This window comes from Centruroides sculpturatus, unplaced genomic scaffold (assembly GCF_000671375.1).
Source record: "Centruroides sculpturatus isolate CEXI.00-Female unplaced genomic scaffold, Cexi_2.0 scaffold126, whole genome shotgun sequence".
NCBI lineage: Eukaryota > Metazoa > Arthropoda > Arachnida > Scorpiones > Buthidae > Centruroides > Centruroides sculpturatus.
Window position 1 is genome coordinate 276777 of NW_019384298.1, and position 21506 is coordinate 298282.

Consider the following 21506-nt stretch of genomic DNA (forward strand, 5'->3'; position numbering starts at 1 on the left):
ACATTTCAATAATTACTATTTTTATTTAAGATTTATAAATATATATTGGTATATAATTTATTTATTTTAATAATTTAAACATTTATTTAGTCATAACAAGCCATCTATTTTCTATTATAACGATATAAAATGTAAAAAAGTATATATAACTAAATATATAAAAAATAATTTAATTTTTACCTATTTATAATAAAAGAAATTTAAATTTAATAGCTATTTAATTTATATCTATACTTAAAAACATAAAATATAAATAAAATAATTTATTATTACCCTATAAAAAACAAAGTTATGCAAATTATAATGTAGTTATAATTCATTATAAACTTAAAATTCATTTTTATAAAGAATATTTGCATTAAAAAAATCATTAATATTCATAAAGTATACCATGTTTTAATAAAACTAAATTTTAAAAAGTCAATAAAAGTAAATTATAAAATTTAAAAAAGTATATTATTTATATGACTCTAAAATTTCTGAAAATTTAATAATTTTTATTCATCCTCTACTAGAGCAGTTGATCAGTCATGCATTTTAACATAGTGTAGAAGCAAGTTGCTTATTTGGTAAAGTTTTTAAATTTACAGGTATGAAACTTCAGATAAAATGGAATACACCTACCTAATTTGCATATTTTGAGTTTAAAAAAAGATTGCAGTTTTATATACAACGTTTTACAGCAATATTTTCTGTTGTATCATTAAAAAAAAAAAACGAAATTTAATAAGAAAAGTTTATCTAATTTTAATAAATTTAAGATAAAGACTGACTTATATAATTAATGCAATATAATATATAATTTATTCATTTTAAATAATAAAAATTCGCAATTAAATAAAAATATTTTGATTTAATTCGTGATTAATTAAATATAGTTTTATTCATATCTACAGCGAATATTTTAATATTTAAATAAATTTTTGTTTTAATTTTTATTTTAAATTATTTATTTATTTTTTAAAAATTAATTCAGGAAACAATACAAAAATTAAAATAAACGAAATGATAATAAAATGGAAAAAACTAAATACAGTCAACTAAAAATATTTATTAAAATTCATTAATTTATTAAATAATTTATGTAAATACTATTTATAATTATTGCTTAACCTATACATATTTTAAAATATAAAAATTATTAATTTTAAATATTGGCTTAATTTGATAGGTAATGATGTAAATAAAATTGATTTTTACTGCTTGTTAATAGGTGATAATTGTGCTTCGAAGTATCTACGATCGGAGCTCATCCAAGCAAATGAAATAACAAAATTGTATGCACTAGTAAAAGTAGTCAAATAATCCTTTGTAAGCTCTCATATATTCAAGGTTGTTGACCAACTAACATTCCACTTTGACTAATCCCAAAACCTAATAAATCGCAGGCAATGTTGCTACCAAGGCACACCCGTATGTAATTAGCTACACCATTACTACAGAATATACGATGATGACAATAATATGAAAATGAGGTATTGTTTTGTCATTTTCATAAAGGGAAGACAATAACGATGATAAAAACGTAAAAATATACATAATTTAAAGGGGAAAAAATACGTTAAAATATTATAAGAAATTTCTTTTTATAAATATTCAATAATATAATTAATATGAATAAAATAAAAATAAAAAAACAAAAAATTACTTAAAAAAAAGAAAATATAAACAGTATTCATGCTAAAATAATATAACTAGGGAAATTACTTTGAAAAAGAAAGCAAAAACAAAAAAATAGATTGCAGGATCGTACTCTAGAGATGGATTTCTTCCTACTCTAATGGAAGGAAAGTGGATCTAGATCCCGAAAAGTAGAAGGATATTGAGGAAATCTGATACGGGCGGAGGTATAGTATCTAGGGTCAATAATGACACGTACAAGACAAAATTGCACTTGCAAGACTACTACTAAGAAGAAAATGTGCTCTTCTCAGGGACATTGCAAAATTCTTAGCTATATTACGAAATGACATTGAACATTATTCATCTATAATCTCCCATAATACGTCGTTCCATTACTATTATGTTTCGAAAATACATTTACAAAAGCATATATATTTTAGGTCACATTAAAATTTATTTTTCTAAAATATATAATGCATTTTTTTGTATTATTTAATACAAAATTTGTTTATTTGTAAAAACAAAATGTGATCTAAATATTTGGATTTCGATGCTTTTAAGAGAATTTTAAGTGTTTTTATTAATTAGTAAATGCGAATATATTAATTAAGAATTAAAATTTTAATTATAATTATTTATATATATNTCATACTGACAGTATCTTAGATCTTATTTATGCAGTTTACTGATATTTTTAATTTATTTTTTTTACTAAAAATCAAAATTGTAAATTAGTTAATTAAGAATTTATTTAAAATTTTTCGATTTAATATCTTCGAGAGTTGGAAATTAAATAATATATTTTTAAAATATTTATTTTTAATTGGCTATTTTCTATAGAATAGAGAACATTTTGTAGCATTTGATAATAAAAAAAGACATTCAAAATGAAATATTGGATTCTGTGCGAGTACCACAAACACGTTATTGCAGAAAGCCTTCAGGAGGTCTGGTATAAATGTATTTATTCCAGCAGGTTGCGTTCGATTTCTCGGACTTGGAAAGATTCCCTGTCCTATTTCCTGTCCACTGATGTGTCTGACGTTAGCGCACCAGCCGTCCAACAAATAGCTTTTTGTATCGTACTCCTAAAAGTTCCCATCGACTTTTTTCAAGTGGCCGATCTATTGACCCGCAACAAACTCAACTGTCCACTTGTCTGCCATCCTAACTCTGGTCTTTCTTGTCAATTCCATTGGCTTCTTGACCAGTTCCATCCTCCAGGCTTCTAGCCAACTGAGATGCAGTTTCCATGACAACGTGCAGATCGGACGAAAAGTCAAGGGTCGGAGAAAGTCTAAGGATAGAGAGAATTTAGTCCAGAATTTCGAATACGATTCGAAATGTCTTCAATCTTCAGCTTTGATTTAAAAATGCAGAAAATGTCAGTGTTTCAATTCGCAATTACTTCTATAACATTTTCTTGATATGAGAAGTTTTTCATAATCTTTTACTTAATAGAAAATTCTGAAATATGTTTAAAATTCTCTAAATAAACCTTAGAATTATGTTTAATTTCTTATTGTAGAGCATATTTTTCAATATGCCAAATATTATAAATGAAAAATAGAGTTTTTTCAAAAGATACTTGACAGAGAAATCTTTTAATTTGCTAACACATTAATTACAAGATATTTATTAAAAATTATAAACTAATGAAGGAAAAATTGAAGTGCTAGTCATCAATTCATAAAGCAGGCATTAATCTTTCAAAAAATTAAAATATGAAGAAATTGTTAGAAAACATCAACATGACAAACTTAGAGCATTGTAAATTGAAATTTTTCTCTCACAGACTGTTTCTAACGAGCGCTTTATTGACTATTCATTAATTGACAAAAGAACATGATAAATTACGTCCAGAAAAAGACTTCATTATCTTAAAGTTCTTTACTTCTGGCAGAGATGGAAGAGAGATTTGTTCACTTAGTGGAAATAATATAAATTGATATTGTTTTCCGTGGACGAAGTAGACACACCTTCATTAATTCATTAGAAAAACGAATCTTAATTAATACACGTGAGCCGAAAGAAGGGAAAATGAGAGAAATGTCTCTTCCAACATTTATTATGTCAACTGAATTAATAATATTTTACTATTTTGAACTGAAGTGCTATTATATAAGATTTTTAATCACTTAATGATAACGTATACAGTAAAAAGTGAAAATGCATCCCTTAGTGTTCTTGATTTACAACATTTAATAAAATTAAAGCCCTCTTTTATATAAGTTCATAATAAAAGAAGTTAAATTCTGATGACTATCGTTGTTGAACAGGAAAGAGAACTTTTTATGACCACTTCTAAAGATTTGCAGTCGTTTTGTATCCCCCTTCCACTTGACACAAGGAGTCGATGGTCCGTACGTAGAGAAGATTCACTGTCTGCCAATTGTTGTAAATCTCGCCATTCTGTAATTGTTATCTGTCGTCTTAACTTTTTCATTGTCTAAAGGGAATTGTTAGACGTTAATCAAATAAAATTTTCACTTTCAAACATCTGATTGGATTAGTAATATTATTCATTGGGCAATGTTAAAACGAATTCTAGAATTACCCGAATTCAATCGAAAAAATAAGAAAATGGTAAATTCTAAGAGTATAATTATATTATTTTAATTGATCTAAATATCATAAAAAATTAATTTATATATAAAATTAATAAAACAGTAACATTTAAGAGACAAATCACTCTTAATTAATAAAATGAATATTAAATATAATTACAGTTTATATGTGTATGCCGTGTTTACATCTTCTTTTATTGTACACATGTTTCTTTCTCTAAATAGATTTTAGTATAATCGTGTATTCAGAATAGAAGCAATAGCTGTTTCGATTAAATAAAACTGTAGACAACCGTATCATTCCTTCCACTTTAAACATTTAGAGAGATAAGGTAAATCTTTACAATAAAAACGGCAAATGGAAGATACTACCAACTTTAATCTAACATTTGGTTTTTATCTACCAACTTAGAGATAAAAACGTCAATTCACCATCTGCGAAAGCAACCAAGGTACCATTCAATAAATGGACTTTCCCGGTTCAGTCCACCTGTTCCCCGTGATGAGAGATCGCTAATAGAAAGCTATATAAAACTACGACTGGTAGGTTACTGTCTTTCACCCTCAATAATATTAGGGATGGCAGGGGAGGAAGAATAAGCAGCGTGCGAACTTTAACAGATGCTCCTTCTATCGTGATGAGAATTTCTGGATGTACATCATGCAGGATATACTCTGTTTGAGGTGTATTCCGGAAGAATTCTCGACTTAGAACTATCGGAACTGTAATTATATATTGGTGTTAATAATATACATAGAGAATTTCGGATATTTTAACTAGTTCGTGCCTTAATTTTTAAAGTATAATAATTTTAAATTTATATTAGTTAAAAATAATTATCGATAATTTAATAGTATCGTGATACTTCATCTTTAAAAATAATATAATATATAATAGTTTAATTAAGTTTAAAATAAGTTTAGCTTGTATTTACTGTATATATCGTAAGTAACGTTTCTACGTTGAGTTTACTTTTAGTTATCACAACTGTTAGAGGCTTATATTCGACTGAAGAATTTGAATTAAATGTAGAAAATAATATAATATATATATATATGATTTTCTTTTTCTATCAAAGTGTAAATATATTTGTTATATTATGCAGTGTGACCTACAATTCAGTTAACCAAGACTGTTGCTCAGATCAAGACAACCAAAAAATGTAGTAACTAGAAACTCGTAGCAATGTCTTAATTGATGTAGCTTTTTAGCTTTATTAGTAGAAATTATAATATTAAATTAAAAGTTTTATTTTAAAGCCGTTAGCTGACTTTTTGGCCATCTTTATATTCATATAAATAACTAGATGAGCAATGTTTTGATAAGAGAAAAATTTATCAAAGTTCTTTTTTATAGGCTATATATTATAGAGAACATCAATATGAATCGATTAGCTACAGAAGTTCGATTTAAACGAAACTTCTGTTAAATTTTAATTGATTAATACGTAAAATTATATTTAAAACCAAGCTGATTTCTTCAGTCTTTATGTTTGTTTTAACTCCATTCAGTTTATAGTTATAAATTAAAAAAGAATAAAAATCTTTACGAAAAATGTAATTTACAGGAAATATTAAATTTAATTTAAAATTTACCTAAACTCTAACACTACTCTTATAACTTGTCTTTTATTTGTTCAATTTCGAGTAGTTCGTATTATATAAAATATAATATACAAAATAGAAAAAAAATTTGACAGTTTTGTTCTTTTATTTTTGCATTCCTTTAAGTAACCAACAAAATGCCAATCACATTTTACTTTAAAAATTAAACAGAAAGTCAATTTCAATTTTGTTCTGTAGTGAAGATCTAAGAAGAATAAGTTTGAAAGCATCAATGATGATTTTTTTAGAACTATATATTAAAAAAAAACTACCTTAAATGATTTTTGAGATAGAATATAATTTAATTGTAATCAAAGAAGGGTAAGAAAAACACAAATTGTACAGCATTAGTGTTATTAGAGCTGTGGATGAAAACTCATTAAAATTCTAAAATAAAACAACTTTTTAAAAAAAAAATTCAGTTCTTTTTTTTACAGAAAAATCAATGTCTTTCTTTCACTAACATTTTTTCCCCCTTTCCTTTCGCAGAAAAAAAGAATTTTACTAAATTTTTGTTCACTCAAATATTTGTTTAAGTTGTATGCAATTCGTTTTTTCGATATAAAAGGAGTTTGTGGAATTTTCTTCAATGCAAGACAAATCAAATGCAACCCAACTTTTATGTACATATGATATTCTTAAAAGGAAATATCACGTTGACAGCCTTTCTTTGTAATAATGAAATTTTCTACAAGTCTAGACTTTATTAATCATCTGTTTAGATTTTAACTATTCTAACTTTTATATTTATTTAATCATATTTAAAATATTATTAAGAATAAAATATTTGTTTAAAAATATATTTTAAAAATCATATTTAACTTTATTATAATTAATTCTTATTATTTCGTAGCTTATAACTTAATGAAAATTTAGTTATTAAATTTAAAATCTTACATATAAGTGGATTTAAGATCTGTTTTTTATTTTATTAAGAAGTTTATTTATTATTTTTAAATATACAAAGCATGCAATTTTTTTCTGAAAACTAGAGTATAATTTATTCCATTGTACTCAAATAAATGAATTCAATTGAAATAAATAAGATACATTTACGTATCGAATTATTTTAATAAATAATTCTTGTATAATTTGCATGCAGGCATTAAAAAAAACTTAGATAAAAAGAAAAGAAGCTCTAAACAATCCCGAACAAAATATTAGGTTAAAGACAGTATTTAGTGTACGAGAAAAGACACAATAGCAGATGGATCAAGTTAGTTGGATACCATCAAACATGGGATTTGGAGACTGTTAGGAATTTGTTTAGAGATAGCAAATGCGAACATATACACGGACTTAGCAGCCATTTGTTTAACAGAACATTTGCTTGAAGCGTGTTCACCGAACTAGCAAATTAAATAATCCTAGCAGAATTAACTGTCCTTCGACCCATCTGTCCTTTTGTCTGCTTGGATATACAAAGGATACTTCTTAAATATTTTATGTAGACTTTTGACGATGATACAATTACTTTTGAAAAAGTATTAATACTTTTTAATCCCATTAATTAATTTAATGAATTTTATTACATTATAAACAATAAAATTAGTTTCGTATATAAACCCAGACAAAAAATTTTATTTATATGTATGTATATATATCGGAAAATAGGATGATTTTCATTAGAAGTAGCCTGAAGTACGTTATTTCCAACTAACTCTGGTAATTTTCTACTTGTTCTTTCAGACATCAACAAACTAATTTAGGCAATTCTCTTTCTGGATTTAGTTCTCCACCAAATATTTTATATTATTCATTCTGTATACATAATAGAATAAATTCATTCGAGACTCAAGACATTCTTGAAATCGTTTTCCTTGAATATTCTTGCGGAATGCAAATTTTTATAGAATAAATACAGAATTTTCCCGCGAAGAGTTTACGTAAAATGACCTTTCGTTGATTTAATATCTAATCTTCACAACAACTGCGGGTTATATATTTAACTCATTCTTCAATAGAATAAAATATACGTTCAGAAAGTTTGAATAACTCCGCATCCTTTCACATTACATATCTCGACTTGTATGATTAGAAGGGGAAAAAACCATGCATATAAATAATAAATATCGTAAAGAATTTAACTGGGGATATATATTTTAAAAGACATTTTTATTTACTGATAATTTTATTCATGTTGATGCGATAGTATATCGGAAATTGGGGTATTTATCTTTTTAAAATCTTGTCTTTTCACATCACATAACATAATCCCAAAGGCTCCTAAATGCTAATGATCGTTAGAGATTTAGGTAAGATATGGATCCAACGATGAAGTGATAAGATTACGTCACGAGCTGTCGAATAAATATTTGCATCTGCATCCCGGAGAGCACGCATCATTCGTGATTATTTGGAGAATATTTCACTGTATTCTTATAAAATATGGAATGGATAAATATTTTCAACACTATTTATTTTTCAATAATTACAGTTTTTTTTAATAATAGAGGAGTCTATTAAATTCTTTATAATTAATTAATTAATATAATTAATTTAATTCTTAAATAGGTTAATAATTTTGTACAAATGTATATAAAGAGATTTAACATAATTAGTAAATATTATCTCTCGGGAAAGTAATTCGCTTAAAATTTTAATAAATTTAGAAATGTAAAAAATAAAAAATATATAATAACATAATTCTAGTTATTTTTTTTAATTGTTTCAAGATATTAAAATTTTTCTAATACTTTTATGTAAAAGTTAAACTCATAAACGTAAATTTTTAAAACAAATTTCCTTAATTAAAGAAAAATAAAGCATCCTGTAAAATTCGTGTCTTCTTCTTCTTTTTTTCTTTTCTTTCTTAAAAAAATGTAAGGAACTATTCAGACTGAAACAATATTATTTTAAGATAAAGATTTTTATAATCTCCTTTATTCGAAAAACAAGATTTTCTTGTGATCCTTACCTTAGTAAAGAAAACAAAGCGGTTATTTACGGGAGTTTAAGCTAATAAAAATCTGAATCATACGAGAGAAGCTTTACTTCATACAATAATAATAATAAAAGGTTAATTATCTGCTAAATTAAACATTGATCTCATTAAATGTTCTGTGTTGCCGAAGGAACCCGAGCCAATCTCGTGGGGACATTATTAAAAATATATTCCTTCTTTCTCTCTTCCTCGTCATCTTTGCGACCTCTTAATTATTAACGAATATTCTTTTGATTGATTCATTTATTTCTTCATTTCTACTTTTTAATTTTTTCTTCCTCTGCTATTGATTTCAACGATTGTTGTAAAATTGAAATAAATAAATTACAAAAATACTAATAACAAACATTAGTTCAATTTGGAATATCTCCAATAATTTTATTCCTATTTTTTTACTATTTTTTATCTATTGAAATGAAATAATTTCATTTTTTTAGAGTGACATCATTAAAAATATATCGTTAAGTTGTTATCTATATAAATCATTTCTATGCAAATTATTTTTAAATTTCATTGTTCTTTCTCCTAGCAAAATTCTATTATCGTCGAAAATCATTTTCCATTTAAATTTTCCTTTTTTTTTTCCTATGTAATTCCTATCGATAAGATATAAATTTATGCATTAAAATAATCTCTTTATAGTCTTATAAATGCAGTTCTATTGGTTTTGTAGACAACGCCATAATTCAACCGGATAATATATCGATAAAATGGAGATTTGATCTGTATGCAATAAAGGATAATAAATTCAACATTTATAGAGAAACTTAAGCTGTTTAGTTCTGGAAAACTCAATTTGTAACAATTTAATACGTATAAAATAGAGTTTTCTATTATTTTATAGTTGGTTATCCGTCTACCGAATTGAAAGATCGTAACTTTACCCAAAGTGATCGCGATTCACCGGTTAAAAAATGCTTATACTAACCTATTTATTATTATTATTATTATTATTTTATTTTTTATAGGAATTAAATAAAATAAAATTGATTGATAGGCTCATAAAATTATTAAGTAAAATTTATTTTATGTTTAAATATTTTAGTTAGGTAATCTCATTAAAATTTCACTGAAATTTTCCCATCCATTCAAAGAAAAAAATCGGAATTTGTTTCAGAAAACTCAACTTATAACAATTTAATACACATAAAGAATGTTTTTCAACCTTTTAGTGAATTGAAGGATGTCTTTTATAATTGATTAAATCTCTTTTAGTGAATTGAAACATCATAATTCATTTCGATCAGTCGCGATCTACCGGTTGGGAAGTAATAAACTGACAACTATTCATTTTTCTATTTCTTTATGTAATCAAATGTAACGAAATTTAATTAATCGTTTGATGATATTGTTGAATTAAATTTGTTTTATCTTTGAATACTTCAGTTAAATAACCTCATTAGAATTACCTATAGAAATCTTTCCACCTATTTAGTGGAATAATCGGAATAATCCTTTCGTACATTTGATATCATATTGCATTGTCAAAGGAAAGATTGTCAAATAGGTCGGCACAAAATTTATCCCGGAAACTATTACAATTGATTAATTGCTTGAGAAAACTGTGGATTTAATCTAAATTAATCGCAAACATGTTGAGAAGCAAACAAAATTGACTAACTCAATACAATTAGAAGAGTTTAAATGCATCGGTAATTCTATATCAAGGACGAAACTTGTATATTTGAAATATTTAATGTATCATTAACAAATGCAATTAAAATCGTTTAAATCAGACTTTTTCTTTTTATATAACTTAACGTTGATAAAATCATGCACTTTATAGTACTTTTCAGAGTATTATTTTAGCTTTTAAAACGCCATGTGATTCAATCTTTATTCTTGTTTCATATGATACATCCGAAGAGAATTGTAATGTTAAATTTTAACTGTTACACACATTATCATTATTACTGATTTAGTCCAAGGACTAGTTAAGTTGAAGACTATGTCAATTAATGTCAGGGTCTTCTAAACTTGGGAAAATAATGCTGTGGTTTATCCTTGTCTAACTCATATTCACTGTTTTGCTATATTATATAAAAACGGTTAATTTTACTTGATTAAAATATTTATTAACGAATATAATTCTCATTTTATTCCTTTAAAAGTTTACATACTTTTCTGAAGATCTGTATCGAGATCTATGGGAATATACGAACAATGAATGAGATTCATGAAAGTTTTTTTTTATTATTATGTCTGGGCACGCCTATGAAATCTCCATATGTAATTTCATCTGGTCTGGATTTAGAGTATGAATAAATCATTAGATTTCTTTTCTTTCTTTTTTTTTTATATTTTTATTTTCAAAGAAATCTATTTCGGTAGTAATTTTAATTTATTGCTAAAATAAAAACTTATAATTTTTTACTCGTAGACAAAGCATCTTATATGAATTTTGTCATTGTTGTGCTGTAAATATGTTGAAAAATTATTTTTTTTTAATAATTTATACAGTTATGTAACTAATAATTATATAAACTCTGATTATAATCTGGTATAATTTTTATAACAAATAAAATAAATGCTATTTACTTATTACTTAATTCGTTTTAATATTAATAAGTTAATAATTTGTTATTATTAATAAGTAAATAAAGTATAAAATTCGATTTTTAACAGTTTTTAAGATATAAATAAAAAATCGAGTTACTAACTGTATTTTATTTTTTTATTTATATAGGCTATATATTATAAACTGTACTTTATTTTATACATGAATTTTATATTTTTTATTTAATATCAATAAGTATATTAATTCTTTATTTATTTTNATATTACATTTTATTACTAAATATCATTAAATACGAATTTAAAATTTACATTTTAATGAGTCTGACATTAAAATATTCCAAACTTATTTTTTTACATATTTTATTTGTCATTTTCTTGATCAAATTAAATCTGAAAACGATAAAAAAAAAATAAAAGAATTAAGAATATTCCAGATAAAACTGAACTCTTATATTAAAAATAAAAGCGCAGCTAATATTAGTTTTACTACAATTTTCCATCATAATATAAATCTAAATTAAAAATATCTAAAAATTCCTCGTAAATTTAAGCCTTTAAGCAATTTTTTAATCATTTATAGAGCTTTTTTTTTCTTTATCGCTAGTTATAAATTTCTTTAAGTCAATAGGAAAAAACGTAGTATTTTTTAAAAATTTTCCTTTATTTTTTATAAGTTATGATTTTTATGTGTCATTCTTTACATATTAAATTACAGAATGATTGCAGCTTATAAAACTCATCCTAATTAAGCTTCGAATTTTATTTTATTTCTTTCAAAAAGAATTTTTTATATGGGAATTCGAACTGATTATTATTAATATTATTACTAATGTAAAGAATAAACTAATTTATTAAATTAGAAGAAAGAATCAATAGAAATGTCTTTAATATTGTTAAAATATATTATTTAATTACGTTATTATTTTATATGTTTTTATTTATTAATATTATTATTTTTGTTTAAATTTAAAATTTTGTGTCTGCAGGATTTACCATTACATCATTGATTAGGTGAATTTTTTGTTATTATATCAGAGCCATCTAGCGTTTAATAAGCAAATCAATTTTGAACATTTTTCAGGAAGAAACAATCAATTTGCATTATTTTTGTAAAACTCTTGCATTCTTAAGCATAAAACCTGAAGAAATTTGTGAAATAAAACAGAAATCTTCTTAAAATTTATATTTAAAAAAAATAATATTTAAATCCTCTTTATTTATTATAGAAAAATTTAAATCACAAGTAAAATAATATCTAAAAGTTAATTAAACTTTTTATTTAGAAAAATTGTTTATTATTAAAAATTAAATTAAATTAAAGCGAAATTTAATTAATTTTAAATATTTGTACAATATTATATTAAAAAGAATAAAGTATTTGGCAGAATTGTTAAGTTACTAAAGAATCTTTAGGTCAAGGTAGGTGTAGAAGTGCTTTCACAGCTATCGTCACAAGAAGGTTAATAGAACTACTGTCACCTCCTCGACTATCCTTATTCTCTTCTAAGACTAGGAATCTGCTCAACAGGAAACTGGGGCGGATCTATCACAACATTAGGAGGAGTGAAAAATCACTTAACTAGAAAACAAAACCCACGCGATATTTAAATGTAAAATGCTTCATTCGTTAAAATTATATATATATTTTTTTCATATTTTTTCTTTTATAAATAATATACTCCGAAGTAAGATTATATAACTTTGAATTATTTTATAATTTGGATTTATATAGAAATGTTCGCTTTCTTTTTTCTACGAATATAAATCATGATTACAAGTATTATAGTATTATTTTCAGTTTTTGAGTAATTTATTCAACTATAGAAAGAATTTTTTTCTGAAAAATGTTTTCATTCATCCTATTCTATTTTAATTTCTAATATTTTTACTGTTATTCTTTTATTTAATCTGTTATTTAATAAGAGAACTTTTACTTATTTTACTGATGATATTTGTATTTCTTAAGTAATATGAGAAAATTCTTAGAGTAAATACTATTATCGTATCATATTAGAAAAAAGAAATGAAAAATTAGCCGACATAGACACAATATTCTTTTATATTTAGAAACTTATAGTGTCATTTAAAATCATATTACATACCCATTACAGCATTTAATATTATAGTATAGGCTATAAACATTATAATATTTAGATCACATAAAATTATATATATATAATATATAATTAAATAGATGTATTATAGTAAGATATTATGACATACTTATATATCACGACTAGTTTTTTATTCCATTATAACAAAGCTTACGAGCTTGCTACCCCGCTCTGAAAAAAAGACCCAAAAACAAGTTTCTGTTAAGATATTAATTAAAATTTTGTTGAAAAATAGTAAACTCGATGCAAATATTCAGCCGATTAGATTCTAGACCTAAAACTTCATTAGCAAATTTTTAAGGGAATGTTTGTGGTTTTCACACATTTTACGGCATCCCACGTTAACGAGAAGAGTATGCACTGTCCTTTCTAACCTATCAATGGATCAGCAAACACCAAATAGAAAGTGTTGATATCACTCTCGTTATTCGCCCTTAAGACTGTTGTGACAAACTTTTATCTGATTAATCTTTCAGAAATCACTAACTTCGAACACATAAAAAGTTTAACTCTTACATAAGTGATAATTAAATTTTCATGGATGTAAAATTATTTAATAAATTCTTATACGGTTGTCGGTCCCTCTCTCTCCATTGAATCGTGTGATAATTACATTTTCCTGGTCTATATATTATAATTTTTCATATTAAACTATATTCAGTTTTGCATAATTTACGCTTTCTACTCGGAAATTAGTTGCGTTATACATAATATTCATATATATATATATTTATAGATCCATATATTTATATGTGTTTTGTATTAGTTTTACCGAAACTATGTTAAATTTATCTATAATCTCATAAGCACATATTAATTAAGCATACGCAAATTCGAGTATTTAATTAATTCGGAATGGACCTCATATATATATAGTTATATGCATATATATATATATAAAGGCTCAATCTATATAGCTTATATATATGATAATGTTAAGCAATATCAAACATTTACAAGTTACTCATGGAAATCCGGTAATAAGATTATCAGTATTAAGTAATATATATTAAAATGTTATCATTACAAGCAAAGTTTTATGAAATAACCAACAACAAAGCTAAAAAAATATCGTAAAAATTTCCATAAATTTAATTATTTCTTTAATAGATTCGCGTCTAAATTAACTAAAATAACAGTAGAAACTTTAGAGTTTCTTCCATTATTTTACTTTGTAACTGAATTTAAAACTCGTGTAACAAAATTAAAATTTTAGGTACTTCAGACTTATAGGCAATTATAAGAAGTTAATGAAGATCAATACATTTTAATTTAAATTCAGGCGAATACCGATTATAAGACTCAATTAATCAAATATTCTGTGGTCAGTTTTATTCTTGGACCTTCTAATTAAACTATTTTAAGAATAGAATAAGCTGGAAAGGCTGAATTCGCATACCTTCCCTATTCATCTGTTGATAGGGTTAATGGAAAAGTCAATTTAATAGAAGCACTTCTGGTAACGACAAGTACACTGTGTAATTAACGCGCAGATAACTTCTAATGCTACTAGACATTTAATTAATATTGTTTAGTCAAAGAAGATATTTGTTTCGCCATCCACATACTCCCTTTATTTGAGCATAAAGGTAATCCACACAAACAGAAATTTTTATTAATTTCTCTATACCTAATTATATAAATTTATTATTGAAAGAAAAGAACGAAAGTAAACTTTGCAAGTAATCTGGTAATGTAAAATTTAAAAAATGAATATTTAATTAAAATTTAGGAGAAAGAAAGGAAAAAAAATTCTAAATACAGTATTTCAATACAACAACGGTAATGAAAATTTTCTTAAGTGTAATTTCTCTGAAGTAATTTTTGATTTTTATGAAACATTAAAAATATTTTATTTAAAAAGTTTTAAAGAAAGAATTATAATTAAATTTTTAGTAAATTTAAAACACATTTTTAAACTTTATATTCGNAACTTGATTAAATAATAAAAATTATTAATTATTTTATTTATTTTAAAATAAATAAATAAAATATCGCGAATAATTTTCATCGAGTTTAGGATATTTTTTTTATATTTTAATTACGAAATTTATCATTTAAAAAGTAAATTTAAAAGAAAAATAATGTCGTTTAATGTTTATAAAGAGAAAAAAAATCTATAAATTAAACGAAAATAAAAATAAAATTAGTAAACATTTAAATCGAATTATCAAAACAATTTATGAAGATAATTCATTTTTTAATACACGTTTAATATTTTATGATCTTTATTATACAGCATAAACACTTTAAATTTAATCTATCGATATTAAATTGAACATATTATCGTATCTAGTTTTGTATTATTTTTTTTTTTAGAGATTTCGGATTTCCATTCTCATTTTTGTTAATTATCGATTTAATAGAAAATCTTAGATTAGAAAAACTTTTGACTTTTGAACATTCAGAAACAAGTTGGTGCATTCAGGAAAATGGCCATCTGGAGTTTTTTCCTCTTAATCATTTTTCTTGATTAAAAAGAAAACAAAAACTTTTAAACATATGAAAAGATGTAGAATGAATTTAAATAATCTGGAAAAGTTTTAATAAAGTTAACTTTTGATATATTATATTTAAACGTTATATTTTGTCTATTCTATCAGCAATAAAATCCGAAGTTAAAAACAGATTTTCAAATGATACAATTAAAAAAAATAGTCGTAAGTACGATAAATTACTGTACTAAGATTGATTAAAACTCTCGAATAAAAAAAAATTGAATTTAAATTTTTATGAAAATATTTCATATTAAACTTCAATTTTTTATCTTAATTATTTTTACAATTACATCTTACTCATTTTAATATATTAAAAAAAGGTCGAAATTTAAATTAATTTATTTTTAATTACATTAAAAAAATATATAAATTATATTTTAATTCATTTTTTTTTGCAATTATCATTAACATTAGCAATTATTTATTATAATGATTTAACGTTATTTTCTAAATAGAATTTTTTGAAATCTTTTTAAAATAAATATGTGCCTGATAAAACTGATGGCATTTAGGAACAAATATGTGACAAGAGAGAAGAAGGAGACAGAAACTGTGAACAGGGCTGTCGTTACTTGACCCTCCTGTGATGTAATTGGTTCAAAGGAGAAGAGAAGTTGTCACGGTCGTCGTACTGCTTCATGGAACAACAAGAGACAGCAGATGGTTCCGTCTTTCCTCAATATCGACTTGTCTTTCACAACCTTTTGACCAAAGACACCTTCTCGGAACAAAGGTGTTATTAAACATTGCCATACATCTTTCTAGAAGAATAATTATTAACTTTTACTTTTCGTATTACTTAAATACATATTTATTTATCCAGAAATTGTTTTTTCAATCGATTTTCTACGAATACATTTTTTCCTTCTTCTTCTTTTTCCTTGGATATGTTTATACTAGTCAGTCACAAGACTAACGGTCTATTGGAGAGGTTGCTATTCCGAATGACAGATCACGTTCAAGGGCTGGTGGTTTCCATTAAGTTCATGGTGTCAGCACTGTCGCCAGATGTTCTATGTTTCGTCGTTAGGAAAAGTCGTACACGACTCATACAAAACTTCTTTAATCGGTAAGCATTAATGTGTATTTGGTAGTAACGTTTATCATATGATTTTTTTCCCCTTCTTTTCTTGTGTGCAAGCGTTATAGAAACACTGCCCCGTTATTATTGAACCTGGTCTAAGTTTATATTCAACAAATTGTACTGTACTGCAATAGGCGTTGTAGAAATGTAGAAGTAATTTAATTTTTCTATTTATAAAATTAAATTAGATGAGTTTAAAATATATATTTTTTTAAGTTTTACATTTTAATGTTAGAAAAAGAGAAAATAATTTAAAAAGTTCACAAAAATTACTTTTTGGACGAGTAACTTTATAAGTTAACATGGTAAAAATTTAATGTAAAAATATGTGTGTATATATATATAGGCCTATATTTTTTAAATAAATTAATAAAATTTTTAAAACATTATCCATCGTAATTTAAATTTTAATAATTATTCACAAATTAATCATAAAACGCTAATGATTGTGTTAACTTTGAATAATTTAATTTAAAATCCCATTAACATTTTGTCATAGATGAGCCCAACAAATAAGTTGATGAAATTTTAATTTACTTTATTCAAAATTAACTCTTTTCAAAAGTGTTTAACTATTAATTTATAAATAATTATTTTCGTGTTAAATATTTATAATACGTCCAAAAGTTTGTTTATTGCTTTTAGCAGCATTTGAAATAACTCTCTCCTCATATAAAAAAAAAAAAAACAAGAGGGAAAAAATCATATAATTTCGAGTGACTTTGTAAATTGCAATTTCTCGTTCAGAATATTACTCGGACAATCTGACAAAAGTCTCTGAGGTAACAACAGAAGTACATAAAGATGTCTGTAGAAAGGCGCGAGATTGCTCTGAGAGGTGTTAGAAAGTGCCAGACAATGGGTGAAAGCGGCAAAACATGTCCAAGTAATTCTGGGACACAAACCAGTGGTTGGAGGTGAACCCTTGGGAGTTCTTTAACTGTCTACAAACTCATGCCCTGTACTTAGAAAAATAAAGCAATTTTATTGATATGCAATATAAAATACCTTTTCAATTATTTATTTTAATTAATTAACTTAAACACTGTTACAAATTACTTCAAAACTTTAAAAATTTACCAGTTTCTGTGTAGTATCTCGTTATTAAGCGAATATATTAATTAATAATAAAATTCACTTCAGGAATATGTAAGATTGTATAAATATAAGCAATTGTATCTCATTTATCAGATCGTTAATTCAATATATTATCTGGATGCTTTTGGTATCTGTTCAGAAATATTACAAATTCCTCAGCATGTGTTACTAATAAAATTCTAGTAAAGCAATAACTATTTATCTACGTGCCTTTTGACAGATAATTAGAATTTTAATATCATCATAATAACTACATATGACAATGGAATGCTAAGCACGAAATTCCCGAGTTCATTGTTCATAAGTGAATTAGTTTTAACTTGTAAATATGAACTAAAAATAATCTGCTGGAAGAGTGTACATTTAGGATTATCGGATGGACAAGGTTCCTATTGATTTGAGTGGAAACAAGGCGCCAACAACGTCGTAAACGGAAAAAAGGAAGACCATCTTGTCCATTTGCTGGTCAGTTGATGGATGAAGTTGTTGAAATATTAGGCGTTGATTCCACAGACTTGTATACAGTAAAGTTAGCTGATCAATTGTGTACTTTCTTTTCTCCATTCATCATTTCTACCAAAACGAACGTCTCAGGGTTAACTTTGGAGTTTATTTATCCCAAGAGTGCCATCAACTTTCGCCCATCTTGTACTTGTCTGTGGAAATTTCCATCCCAAAGGAATACTCTATCGGTATGATTTTGCTCTTTGGATGTCGTAAAGCTTCTACTTACTAAAGTACCTGAAGCTGTTTTAAAGTCTTTGCCTATCGCTTCACTATACTGCATACTGCAAGATGACGTCACTATAATGGCGTCGATAAAATAGAAGTAGCTTTAAAGAAATAGCTTTCTTTAAAAGAAGACTATTAACAGCTAACGTGTTGATACCTTTATTACTACAAGACACCTTACATGTTTGGATATTAAATACTCTTAACTTTTTAACGCTTCTTATCTGGAATATACTGGAGTTTAACAGTGTTAAAAGCATGGTTTGTCCTGAATACTTTATTTTGAATAAATCTATCTAGCTTATGTTTATAACATGTTCAATAAATTTTTATAAAACCGTTTTATACTAAACGATAATCTTAACTGTAATGCTTAGCATCATTTACAATTTTTTCAAATTAATTTGTACTAAAAATAAAACTGTATACATTATTTAAATGGCTTAAAAAACAATAAATTTTTCTGTAATTTCTGTAAAAACTTTGCATACTTCACCAGTTTTAAACAGTAAAATTTATAATTAAACATACAACTTTTATTAACAGAGTTAATTAAATGAAGTAAAAAGAAAAAAAAAAGAAATTTTCAGTATAAGTATAATAACATGCGATTAATATTTATTAAATTGAAATTAAATTCGAATAATATTTTCGAATATATTTGTAATGTTTTAAAATATTTATGAATAAAAAAATGGTTTTATTAGAAATAAAAATTCATTTTTAAAATAACAAAAAATATTTATATTATGTAAATTACAATAAGTTGAATCAATAAAGATTTTACATTTATAATTAATTAAATTCAAGCATAGTTTCTTCGTACTTTTTTTAAGTTAAATTTTTAAAAAATATACTCAAAATAATTATTTTATTTTTAATAATTGATATTATATATACTGTAAGATTTAACTGTATATATTTTTTCCTGTCTAAAATTGTTCGCATTTGTGTTAAACTAAACGAAGACTAAGGTCACAATCAAACTAACCCACAGGGAAGGGGACCAACTCGTGACTTTTTCACGTGACAAATAACCTTTCTGTCCAACCACTAATGGAGTGGAACAGAAATGTCGCCCCGAGTAAGTGATACCTTAGCTTTTGATTGTAACAACTTTTGGTGCTCTTAACCAAAAAAAATAAAAGGAATTCTGGTAAAAATAAACTAAAATATTCTTTTTTTAATTTAATGTCAGTTATTTATTATAATAAAAAAATACAGGTTTAACTTTTAAGAATATATAGAGTAAAATAAGGAAGATAAATTTATTTATTCTAAAGGAAGATGCAATGAATAGAACCAGCCTTTTCAATCCAGATAAATAATGAAAATAAACTTTGAAAATTGTCTATAAATAAGTTTAAAGTAATTTTCCTTATAAAGTATTTTAATAGCGATTATAAAGTAATGTTTTTCTATTTATTTTTTATTGGAAAGCGGAAACAAAGAATCGCATTTAAAGTCTGAAAAGTAGGCAGGAGATACAGAATACATCTTAATGCTCATGTTGTATCCCAGGAAAACAAGGACATGAATATTCATGATGTTTTGTTCCTTTCTCTTGATAAATTTTCTCCTTTAAAGTGTAGTTTTTTTAATCTACTTTTTAAAAATATTCTTCCTTGTAAAAAAAGTATAATGAAATAATCATAAAACTCTAGAGGAAAAGATCACTTAGATTCGATCATTTGAAGTTTTCGAAACATGATAAAAACTTCTAAATAATATTTTATACATATACATTCTTTAAAATTTTTATTTTAAATTCTTATTTTGACAAAAGAAAATAGTGTTTATCGAAGTATCTAAGAGTTTCTAATGTTTTAAACCTCTGTAAAGCTTTCAAACAGAGAATCGATCCCAAAGTGACAATCTATTTTAGCTCGAGATCCTTTGAGATTCCAGAATTTCCTTACAATCCTCGTTTTTTGAAATTACCTGACATCTTTTCATTCAAAAAACAGTAAATAATCTATAAGTGCTCTCTATTGACTCAGTTTATTCTTCACAGACACTATACACCGAGCTAAAACTTTGATTCGTTTTATTTTTAAAACATTTTTAAAAAATAATTTCCTTATTTTAGAAAGAATTAAACATTGATTATATTAAACAGGTTATGAAATATTTTTAACAATAACTACATTTGTTTTAATTCAAAGATCAAAGATTTTTTTGTTGTCATATATCATATTCCTCCATTAATATAACTTGGTTTAACACAAATGCGAATTTCAAATTCCTATTTATCAATTATAAATAGGAATTTGAAAAAGAATAAAATAAAATAAAAGGGAAAATTACTCACGGCTATGAGATAAGATTAATTCTTCTCGTGGGAGCTGGTAATCAAACAATATGTTGTATTCCTTGTATCAATCGCCTTTTGCTTACTCGATTAGATTGTGTTTATGGCTGATGGCCCGTATTTGCTTTTGATTATTTTACTTTACTTTGCAAAACACAACCTTAACAGATGATAAACAGAACTTTTATATAGAAAAATATTTAATCTTTCTTATTTCTAAAACAGGTAAATTTTATGTTTTTAAAAATATTTCTTAAAAAATTAAGCAAACTAAAATTTATTTTAACTACTATATATAACTTCTATTTTTACAGAAATTAAAAAATATATATTTTATAATATAACGTGATAAATATGGACAGGTTACCATTGTTATAGGTAAATGCTTTTAAAATATTATTAAATTGTCTTTT

The 21506-nt window shown here is 24.8% G+C and overlaps 1 long non-coding RNA gene across 1 annotated transcript; it reads left to right on the forward strand.

The window, feature by feature from the left end:
- Window positions 1-3582: 3582 nt before the first annotated feature.
- Window positions 3583-18013, forward strand: LOC111629863. The gene is made up of 5 exons (XR_002757413.1): window positions 3583-4209; window positions 4416-4522; window positions 4603-4733; window positions 16381-16937; window positions 17700-18013. It is a non-coding gene; the product is annotated as an uncharacterized LOC111629863 (long non-coding RNA).
- Window positions 18014-21506: the final 3493 nt, after the last annotated feature.